This window comes from Equus asinus, chromosome 2, assembly GCF_041296235.1.
Source record: "Equus asinus isolate D_3611 breed Donkey chromosome 2, EquAss-T2T_v2, whole genome shotgun sequence".
Lineage (NCBI taxonomy): Eukaryota > Metazoa > Chordata > Mammalia > Perissodactyla > Equidae > Equus > Equus asinus.
Window position 1 is genome coordinate 175,425,888 of NC_091791.1, and position 11,842 is coordinate 175,437,729.

The 11,842-nt window shown below is 39.8% G+C and overlaps 1 protein-coding gene across 7 annotated transcripts in view; it reads right to left on the minus strand.

Moving 5' to 3' along the window:
* The window catches only part of PRKD1 (protein kinase D1), a 289,465-nt gene that overhangs the window by 134,824 nt on the left and 142,799 nt on the right, over positions 1-11,842 (minus strand). The window lies entirely within an intron of this gene.

The following is an 11,842-nucleotide window of genomic DNA, read 5'->3' on the forward strand; positions in this document are numbered from 1 at the left end:
CTGAACGCCATCCCTCTGAGAACAGGAACAAGACAAAGTTGCCCACTATCACTACTCTTATTCAACATAGTACTGGAGGTTTTGGCCACAGCAATTAGGCAAGAGAAAGGAATCCAAATAGGCATTGAAGAAGTGAAACTCTCACTGTTTGCAGGCGACATGATCTTATATATAGAAAACTTTAAAGAATCCATTGGAAAACTACTAGAAATAATTAACAACTACAGTAAAGTTGTGGGGCACAAATCAACTTACAAATATCAGTTGCATTTCTCTACTCTAATAATGAACTTTAAAGAGAACTCAAGAATACAATTCCATTTAAAGTACCTAGGAACAAATTTAACTAAGGAGGCAAAGGACTCACACAATGAAAACTAAAAGATGTTATTGAAAGAAACAGATTATGACATAAAGAGATGGAAAGAGATTCCATGCACATGGATTAGAAGTATAAACAGAGTTAAAATGTCCATACTACCCAAAGCAATCTACAGATTCAATGCAATCCCAATCAGAATCCCAATGAAATTCTGCAGGGAAACAGAGCAAAGAATCCTAAAATTCATATGGGGCAACCAAAGACCCCAAGTTGCTAAAGCAAAACTGAGAAAAAAATAACAAAGCTGGAAGCATCACAATCCCTGACTTCAAAATGTACTACAAAGCCATAGTGATCAAAACAGCATAGTACTGGTACAAAAACAGGCACACAGATCAATGGAACAAAACTGAAAGCCCGGAAATAAAACTGCACATATACAGACAGCTAATCTTCAACAAAAGTGCCAAGAACATACAATGGAAAAAAGACAGTCTCTTCAATAAATGATGTTGGGAAATCTGGACAGCCACGTGCAAAAGAAGGAAAGAAGACCATTACCCCACTCCATACGCAAAAATAAACTCAAAATGGATCAAAGACTTGAAGATTAGTCCTGAAACCATGAAACTCCTGGCAGATAATACAGGTAGTACACTCTTTGACATTGAATTTAAAAGGATCTTTTTGAATACCATGTCTTCTCAGATAAGGGAAACAAAAGAAAAAATAAACAAGTGGGAGTTCATCAGACTAAACAGCTTCAATAAAAGCAAAATAAACTAGGATCAAAACCAAAAGACAATCCACCAATTGGGAGAAAATTTTTGAAAATCATATATCCGATAAGGGGTTAATCTCCATAACATATAACGAACTCACACAACTGAACAATAAAAAAACAAACAGCCTGACCAAAAAATGGACAGAGGATATGAACAGACATTTTTCCAAAGAAGATATACAGATGGCCAATAAACACATGAAAAGATGTTCAACATCACTAATCACAAGGGAAATGCAAATCAAAACTACACTAAGATACCACCTTATGCCTGTTAAAATGGCTATAATCACTAAGACTAAAAATAACAAATTTTGGAAAGGGTGTGGAGAGAAGGAAACTCTTATACACTGCTGGTGGGAATGCAAACTGGTGCAGCCACTATGGAAAACAGTATGGAGATTCCTCAAAAAACTAAAAATAGAACTACCATACGACCCAGCCATCCTACTACTGGGTATCTACCCAAACAACTTGAAATCAACAATCCAAAGTAACATATGTACCCCTATGTTCATTGCAGCACCATTCACAACAGCCAAGACATGGAAACAATCCAAGTGCCATCCACTGATGATTGGATAAAGAAGATGTAGTATATATATATACTATGGAATAGTATTCAGCCAGAAAAAAAGACAAATTCATCCCACTTGCAACAACATGGAAAGACCTGGAGGGAATTATGCTTAGCGACATAAGCCAGGCTGAGAAAGACAAACATGAGATCATTTCACTCATATGTGGAATATGAACAAACACATGGACAAAGAAAACAGTTCAGTGGTTACCAGGGGAAGGGGGGTGGGGGTGGGCACAGGGGGTGAAGGGCAGCACCCAAGTGGCGACAGACAAGAAATAATGTACAACTGAAGTTTCACAATGATGCAAAGTATTATGAACTCAAATAAAACATTTAAAAAAAAAAGTGTCAAGCCAGCCCTGATGGCCTAGTGGTTAAAGTTCAGTGCTGTGGCGGCCTGGGTTCATTTCCCGGTCGCAGACCAATACCACCTATCTATCAGCTGCCATCCTATGGGGACAGCTCACATAGGAGAACTGAAAGGACTTACAACTAGGATATACAGCCGTGCCCTGGGGCACTGGGGAGGAGAAAAAAAAAAGAGGAAGATTGGCAACAGATGTTAGCTCAGGGCCAACCTTTTCCTGCAAAAAAAGTGTCATGCCTCCAGCTTTACTCATCTTGCTCAAAATTGCTTGGGCTATTTGGGGTCTTTTGTGGTTCCATATGAATTTTAGGATTGTTTTTTCTATTTCTGTAAAAAATGCCATTGGGATATTGATAGGAATTGAACAGAATCTGTAGATTGCTTTGGTTAGACTGGACATTTTAACAATATTAATTCTTCCAATGCATAAACATGGAATGTTTTCCACTTATTTGTGTTTGCCTTAATTTCTTTCAGCAGTTTTTTTGGTTCTCAGTATACAAGTCCTTCACTTCATATTTTCATTTAAATCCTTGGAAGCTCTTTTCTGCTAAGTCTATCACCTCTACCATTTCTGGTCTGTTTCCATTAACTCTTTTAATCGTGGTTATGGGTCATATTTTCCTCCTTTCTCACATGTGTACTTTTTAAATTAGATGCCAGGCATTATGAATTAATGTGAGCAGTTGGACTTTGCTGTCTTCCTTTAAAGAATGTTGATATTTATTTTGGCAAAACATTAAGGTACTTACATATCAGTTTTATCTTTCAAGGCTTTTTTTTTTTAATTGATCACATAAGTTTTATGAGGGTTCTCTAGAAAGATAAAAGCAATAGGGCGTGTGTGTGTGTGTGTGTGTGTGCGCGTGTATATACTGAGAGAAACAGAAAGATTTATTTTAAGGAATTGGCTAACGTGATTGTGGGGTTGGGAAGTCCAAAATCCTCAGGACTGGCCAGTGGGCTGGAGATCCAGAGCAGAGCTTATAATGCAGCACAAGTTTGAAGGCCATCTGCTGGCAGAATTCCTCTTCGCTTGGAGATTAGTCTCTTACTCTATTCAGGTCTTAAAGTGATTAGATGAGGCCCATATTATGGACAGCAATCTGCTTTATTCAAAGTCCACCAATTTAAATGTTAATCTCATCTAAAAATACCCTCACAGATATATCTAGAATAATATTTGAGCAAAAATTTGGGCACCATGGCCCAGCCAAGTTGACATAAAACTAACCATCACACGTGTTATATATTTTGTACATATTGGGTAAAACAAAACATATTAAAATTTATTTCACCCATCTCTCAAGGCTGATTTTTAAGTTTTGTTGGGCAGCTCTATAGTTGTATTTGCTCTAGGCATAGTTTAGCACTACGACTAATGCATGACTCTTTGAACATCTCTAGGGAATGCCTCAGTGTTCACTAAAATCTCTTCTACTGGGCTGGTAGAAACTCAACTGTCTCTCAGCCTTTTGTGAGCTCTGGAAAGTGCTCACAGAGCTTCACAGCTTTGCAACAGTTGGCCTCTCTTCTGTCTTACATGTTTTCACCCTACGCATACACAGATTTGTATTCAGTCCAATACTCAAGTGGACATCTACGCAGATTTCTGGAGCTCGTTCTTTGTACAGATTCCATCTTTCCAGTATTCCTCCCCTAAAAAACCTACTGACTCCGTCTTCTTGAGCTCTCCTATCTGTCTCCTCCACGTAGCCAGACCACTAAGCTCTGCTTGGGTTCTCTCTCCCTACCCCCAACCCTGGATCCTGCCTCCAGGCAAAAGCTCAGAAGATTGTGGTACTTACCTTGTTTGTGTCCTTTTTCTCAGGGATCCTGTGCTGCCTATTAGCCAGTATCTAAAACAGGCATTTTATACATTTTATATTGTTTTCTATTTGTTTGGAGCAGGCAAGCACGTTCCCTACTAGATACTCCTTGTGAGTGGAAGCCAAAGGCTCATGCGCTTCTTAAATACAGAACACTAATCTTTTCTACCAACCTTTTGACTACTTAGTTCTACCTAAATAGCATTTGCAAGAAAAGTAAGTTAAAGGAAAAGAAATGTCCATAATTGATAAGAGTACACTTAAGATTAGTAATGAAATAAAAATACAAAATTTAATAATTATCTTATAACTCTCAAACCCCCGTTTGAGTTACACTGAGTTAAACTTTTTTAACTGTGAAAAGATTGTCCCTGATTAGCATACAAATTTTCTTCAAAATATAATCCATTAATGCACAGATCCTCTTACCAGATCCTTTCCGAAGCCACGGGTAGCTGATTCTGAGTCAAAAAGAGAGAGAAAATTCAGGGGATCCCGTGCTTGGGCTGGGGTGCAGAGAAAATAATAGCTGGAGAGGAAGAGATGAAATAGCAATTGTTTCCCCCAAGAACAGCTAAAGTGTATAGTGTCTTCTAACTATGCCTTACAACGTGCTCATGTGGTGGAAGGACCAGGTGGGGATATTGAAGACGGGCTTAAGAGGCAAGGATTCTGCCAGCTCATCACAACTTCGGCACAACCTGGCCTTATCCACAGGTCTCTTGCTTTCTTCAGGGACATCTCTATATGCCATTTCTCTACGGTCCTGTATTGCTGACATGTGAACATCACCTTCTGTGCTGTGCCTGTTGGTAAAACCACGGGTATAATGTAATAAATGACTGCTGTTCAAGTAAGGCTTGAAGGCCTCACATCCTAATTATATTTCTTTCTAAGAGGGACCCAGAAAACACTCTGAAAAATAAGAATAGGTAGAATAATATCAATCTATGCCACATATATTAAAGCTATTATTTTAAAAAACTAAATTTTAAAAACGAAGGGGCTGGCCCAGCTGCCCGGTTCACACACTCTGCTTCAGCGGCCTGGGCTTCACAGGTTTGGATCCTGGGCGTGGACCCATATACACAGCTCATCAAACCATGCTGAGGTGGCATCCCACATACAAAAAAATAGAGGAAGATTGGTACAGATATTAGCTCAGGGCCAATCTTCCTCACCAAAAAAATAAATAAATAAAAGCAAAGAGTGTTGTAAATGTTCATGAAGGTTATCTGCCCAATATATGTCCTCTCTTCCACATTCCTCCTTACTCAGTCATAGACATGGCTTTTCTCTCCTCCTTAACAAACCATTTACAAACAGGTGGTAGAGACCTGTGAAGCAGGGCACAGGGTGAATACGGACACCTAGCCTCTCAGGACAGTTGTCATGGCAGCAGAAGCTGAGGGTTCAGTTTATTTTTCAGACTGGACCTTTTTTTAACGGCAAGAAAAAAATATATGCATATTCGTCTTTTCCTGTTAAGAGAAAAAAATCTTTTCTGTAATATAACATTCTGCTTGAATAGAAACTATATACAATAAGACTTTCAAAACTTCTATTTAAAAATGATGTCTGGAAGGTGCAAAGTGTGAAGGAACAAGGCCTGACAACTGAGAAGAGAACATATTGGGGGAAAACACTCATGGAACAACATTCCCTAATTTGGTCATAATCATCTGTTTTTATGTGAAGGTGTGTGAGCTTTGAAATCTGAAAACCCTCATTAAACTAAACAGGCTTTCAGAGAGGCTCAGAGGCTTGTAAACTCAGCTGGAGCTTATTACAAGATCAGTTCTGTGTTTCTCTGAGGCTTTGTGGCTGTGAGCACAAACATCTGAGATAAGTGATTTCAAGCTCTCTCCAAGTTCGACTCTAACAAAACTGGCCACTGTGAAAATACGGCCAACAACTCCGGCACTGGTCCTAAACTCCCTAATTCTACCCTATGCTGGGAACCTCCATGCTGCTGTGTGTATCATTTGGCATTTTTGACCACAGCGCACAATTTACTGTTACATTTCACTGTAAATTCATGGCTGGCCAAACAATGTGCTCCAGAGTAGAATAATACATGTTTTAATGAGGAGCTGAAATGTGACCTGGCCAGTGGGAACTCTGTGGAACAAAGGGTGCTTTTCCATAGTTGCGGCCACTCACAAAGGGCGAGGAACAAGCAATACCAGAAACAAATTAATCCGTGACTCAGTCAAGTAGAAAAAAGACAGGGGAAGGGAGAGATGGCCTGATTAGGAAATGAAAACACACTGCCAGTTTACTTTTGCTCAAAGGTGATGAAAGCCCAGAGATTAAATTATTCTGCTCAATAACAGAACACATCAGGCAGCTGAATGTTGCACTCGTCTCACCGAAGATGACTCCCAAGTCATTTTCCAAGAACTCTCCTGTTTACAACAAGTAGTGCCATGACTGGTCACCCTTAATGAGCAAGGAAATTACAGAGGTGCTACCACTTCCTAGCCTGACCAAAATACTCCCTGAGTATTGTTCCAGGAGTATAGAGACAACAAAGACACATTGTGAGTAAGTGCTTTCACAAGAATGTCTAAAAAGCTGGCGGAGAATGTCTCTCAACTCCCTTGGTGGAGTTGCACCTGAGTGATGCCAGCATCAAGCTGTAAAAAGCAGGAAAGCTTAGGTCGTTGAAGATGGTTCTGAGAGCAACAGATCCTTAGGTCAACTGGATCCTTCTCAGGGATGTTGTAAGCGAGAACTAAGACCCAGTCATAAACTTATATTATTAACTTTGCCTAGGGAACTAAACCACCCCTTTTCAATCACTTCACGATTTAAAAAAATCGTCTAATAACAGATTGAAAATTTAAGTATATCCAAAAGTTAAGTACAGGAAAAAACAAATACTTAGTGAATAACCACTGGGTGATTATCACGGACAGAGAACCACAGCTGAAACAACGGAAAAATTGTGAGATGGTTCAAGCCCACCAAAAGCATAAACACTAAATTTTCCCTTAGAAATACAAGTTATAAAGTATAAATGAAAGGGGAGAAGAAAAAGTGAATAATCTATATTATTTGGAGGCATACTTCTGAAATGTGTTCAAATTTGGGCACAGGCTCTTTTGTTTGGTGATTTCATATCCTCAAAAGGAGGCACATGAAAATAATTCCACACGATGACCGCACAGCTATGTGACTAGTTTCTGAATGTAATCTTAGGAAACAGAAACCAGAAAAAAATTCGTAAACTTTTCGTTTTTCCTCCCTCCCTCCTCCACCCAATGCCCACCTCCCCACGCTCGGCAGAAAACAAAGAGTGTTCCATCACAGTCACTAGGAACCACTATCAAGGTATGGCTTTGCTCTCTCTCCTAGCAGCAACTGTTATTATAGATTCTTGGTCTAATCATTGCTCTCCCAGTCCAAAAGATGTGATTCATGAAAATAAATCTGTAATACCTATTTCCATGAAGTAGCTTTTTTTTTTAAAGATTTTTTTATTTTTTCCTTTTTCTCCCCAAAGCCCCCCGTACATAGTTGTATATTCTTCGTTGTGGGTCCCTCTAGTTGTGGCATGTGGGACGCTGCCTCAGCGTGGTCTGATGAGCAGTGCCATGTCCGCGCCCAGGATCCAAACCAACGAAACACTGGGCCGCCTGCAGCGGAGTGTGCGAACTTAACCACTCGGCCACGGGCCAGCCCCTCCATGAAGTAGTTTTTAAAAGCCTTTGAAAAAGTCCAGTTGCTGAAATGATGAAGACTAAATGATAGTGTTGAAATAAGAAGATTCATTATACATTTCCCAAGCCATGAAAAACAGTACAACCGTCCGCTGCAGAGCTGGTCACACGTGCATCTCCACTCTACCTGGCTATTTTCTGGGCCACGGGCATGCTGTCCAAGCGGAGATAACCCTGGCCAATGATCACACTGCTTGCCTTGTTCCCTCTGCAGTTCTTTCTCTTGCACCAGCTCTGCAATCATGACTCTCTGCTCCACAAACCCAATGCTTCCTTTGAAATGGGATGCCTAACACCAGAGGGTCTATCAACTTCAGAAATCTTCAAGGTCCAAATTCAGAAACACAAAAGCCACTCTAGTTAGTCCTCTCTTCTCCACTCTCCTGCCAAAAAACTTCCTTTTCTCATTCAAGTCGTGACTTTAATTTATTCCACTCTTGATTTCCTAAAGGCAGATCTGGAATCTGACCCATGGACTCTCTTCTGCTTAGATCTCGTTTTTTTTACAGCTACTCTCCTTTCCATTAAGTTCAAAATCTCATCGCTTAAATAACCATTTTAATTCATAATTTTTAAATTTGGACCTTAGCCTTACCCTCTATTTGTATTAAAGTAAAGAAAAATAAAAAGAAAAATATACCTGAGAAAAGAAGGAATGTATTTCTCATCAAAAACAAGTCTGCTTGAAATCTTTTGGAATTAAAGTTTAGATTAAATGTGAAATGGCAAATTTTGGTTATGAGATTTAAAAGTCTTGGGGCTGGCCCAGTGGTATAGTGGTTAAGTTTGTGCACTCTGCTTTGGCAGCCCAGGGTTTGCAGGTTTGGATCCTGGGCATGGACCTATACACCACTCATCAAGCCATGCTGTGGCAGCAACCCACATACAAAATAGAGGAAGACTGGCATAGGTGTTAGCTCCATGACAATCTTTCTCAAGCCAAAATATGAAGATTGGCAACAGATGTTAGCTCAAGGCCAATCTTCCTCACCAAAGAAAAAGAAAAAAAAGTCAGTTATACTACAAGACATAGAAATATGCATAAAACTTGAACTTGTAACACTTTTGGGGACTAAAGCTAGACTAAAAATTCTTCTTCCCTGGGCATATAAATATATCGACATATCAGATATTACTAAAGAAATCTGTTTAATAAATTACATGCTTATCTTTAAGGCAGCAGAGGTGACTTAGTGTGATGCTTAAGTGTTGGCAGAAACTTTTCTTCTATTTTACTTTGAATAATATGCATCTATTAAAAAGACAAAAGTGGGGCTGGCCCTGTGGCCGAGTGGTTAAGTTTGCACGCTCCGCTGCAGGCGGCCCAGTGTTTCGTTGGTTGGAATCCTGGGCGCAGACATGGCACTGCTCATCAAACCACGCTGAGGCAGCGTCCCACATGCCACAACTAGAAGGACCCACAACGAAGAATACACAACTATGTACTGGGGGGCTTTGGGGAGAAAAAGGGAAAAATAAAATCTTAAAAAAAAAAAAGACAAAAGCAATAAGAAATGACCTCATATATCACTAACTCTAATGCAGCAACTTCTGTGTCTAGACTTCCTAGAGCTATTTGAAATCATTATTTTGTTGCATATAATTTTTAAGTTTTAAAATGTTTTAATAGCAAGCAATTATAGGTGGTAATAACTAATGAGAGTCTCACCACTGTTGTGTAAAAACATATTATCCTGTATTATACCTTGACAGATTACTAGTCAGTGATGGCTATTCAAAGTTTTAGTAGGCACTCTGAAATTACTCACACAACGGTAATGAGCTGTGTGGATGTGCAGCTTGGAAATGGAAAAAAATGTACTTCACACTCTTTGTCTCACTCTGAATAAAACTGTCATAGCATACCACAGATTGTTTACATTTCATAATAAGGCTACATGTTTGTTCATTACTTTAATGAATGAATGATAACGGATGCACATACTGGATAACATGAAGAATATGACAGCAACTAAAAAGGTTTTACTAAAAATTAAGAATCAGTAACTCTAGAGAAGAAAAACTTCCAGAGATTATTTATTTTCTCTTCTCATTTACAGATGAGTAGATGGATGCCCAGAACATACAGCGGAATCTAGGCAAGGTCAAGATGCTAGGTAATGCCTGAACAAGGACAAGCAGCCTAGTGTCCTAAGTCATACTCCTTGATCTTTCCTGTGAGTTCTGCTTCTCTTCGAAGACTGGCGAAGTGTCTGTCTAGCAAACAGTGATTCAGAACTGAAAACCCTGAGTACTTTTCTTTCCCAGAAAGCACTGGACCCAGGCTTACAGATTTCAGATTTTGAACAAAACCAAGGTAAATGACTTAATGAGGTTTGTAGCAATTATACCCAGATAATCATCAGTTCTTACTAGATAGACAAGTCATTAAAAGGGTAGTGGCAGTGAGGCAGCCCATTGAAGGCTGGTTGACAGCAGAATGGACAGCTTATAGCAGCAGAAAAACTGGTGGGGGTCATTAAGACAAGGGGCAGTCAGTCTTACCCACCCTATGGTCAAAGGAGGATCGCATTATAAGACAACGATAATTAACATTTACAGAATTATTAGTCCTTTAGGTAAAAAGAAACATACACAGTATTAAGTGATGCACTTGAAAGATTTCCATTAAATTATGTAAAATAGGGGCCGTCCCCATGGCCGAGTGGTTAAGCTCGGGCTCTCCACTTCGGCGGCCCATGGTTTCGCCCGTTCTGATCCTGGGTGCAGACATGGCACCACTCATCAGGCCACGCTGAGGTGGCATCCCACACGCCACAACTAGAAGGACCCACAACTAAAACACACAACTATGTATATTGGGGGGATCTGGGGAGAAAAAGCAGAAAGAAAAAAAAAGAAGATTGGCAACATTTGTTAGCTCAGGTGTCCATCTTTGAAAAAAAAGTATCTAAAATAAAATTCAAAACAAAATATACTCTTATTTGGAAAATTTGTACATCTGACTACCTTCTTCACTGAGGAAGATAAAAGAAGAATAACTCTATTAGTGTACTCTCCAGTTGGGGTTTGTATTCAAGATGCATGAAGTATAATCTTCCATTAAATTAAAACTAAATTTGAACATTAAACATATATAAACCAATGACCAGAAAGTGCTAATTTAATGGCACACATATGGAACAAAGCATTTATGTAATCCTCAAAGATGGCACTAACCCTCTAATAGTCAGGGGATGGCATAAACAGTTTGCCAACTTATGAAAGTAAGTTAAAAAAATTAATGTTGCATAAAATAAGTAAATAAGTAAACCATCTCCTTTATACTTGTTTACTCTCATATTCTAAAATGTTTGATTTTGGGGCCGGCCCGGTGGCACAGGGGTTAAGTTCACACGTTCCGCTTCTCGGTGGCCCGGGGTTCGCCAGTTCAGATCCCAGGTGCGGACATGGCACCACTTGACAAAAGCCATGCTGTGGCAGGCGTCCCATGTATAAAGTAGAGGAAGATGGGCACGATGTTAGTTCAGGGCCAGCCTTCCTCAGCAAAAAGAGGAGGATTGTCAGTAGTTAGCTCAGGGCTAATCTTCCTCAACAAATATAAATAAGTAAATAAAATGTTTGATTTTTACTAAATTAACTTTATTCTAGGTGATTTTCTTCAAAAAGAATTAGATAGATCTAAGTATGGGTCATCATGAGGGACATAACACTGGAGAAGGGTACAGGAGGAAAACTGCCTGGATTATGTGCAGGACATAAACACAGAAATGGAGGTTAGTAAGAAGAGTCTGGAGGTAAAATATTTTTCTCACCAAAGCTATCTGAACAGTATACATAAGAGGAAGAAGGAATGGGTACGGACACTGGTCTTCCAAATGAAGTTGAAACGCTGATGTCATAAATCCAACAATCACGATGAGAACTCATGTGAACCACCACAGCCCAGTAACACACACAACGCCTCTCCTAAGAGGGAGGTGCAGACATACCATAGCATATCACGCGGGCTCCCAGTCCTTCACTCAGTCAGTAAACCCTGAGCCAACACTCAGGCACTGTGTCCCTAGCTAGAGATACAATGATAAATCAAACCAGACATGGTCCCTTGCTCTCTTGAGATAAGTATGGGGAGGCTGGAAAGGCAGGAGAGCAGGAGGGGAGAGAGACACTAGACAGGTAATCAGACAAATGCATATAGGGAATAAGAGCACAGTGAGAGGAGGGTTACAAAGAAACCAAGCACCATTCCACAGGAGCATGTAGTAAAG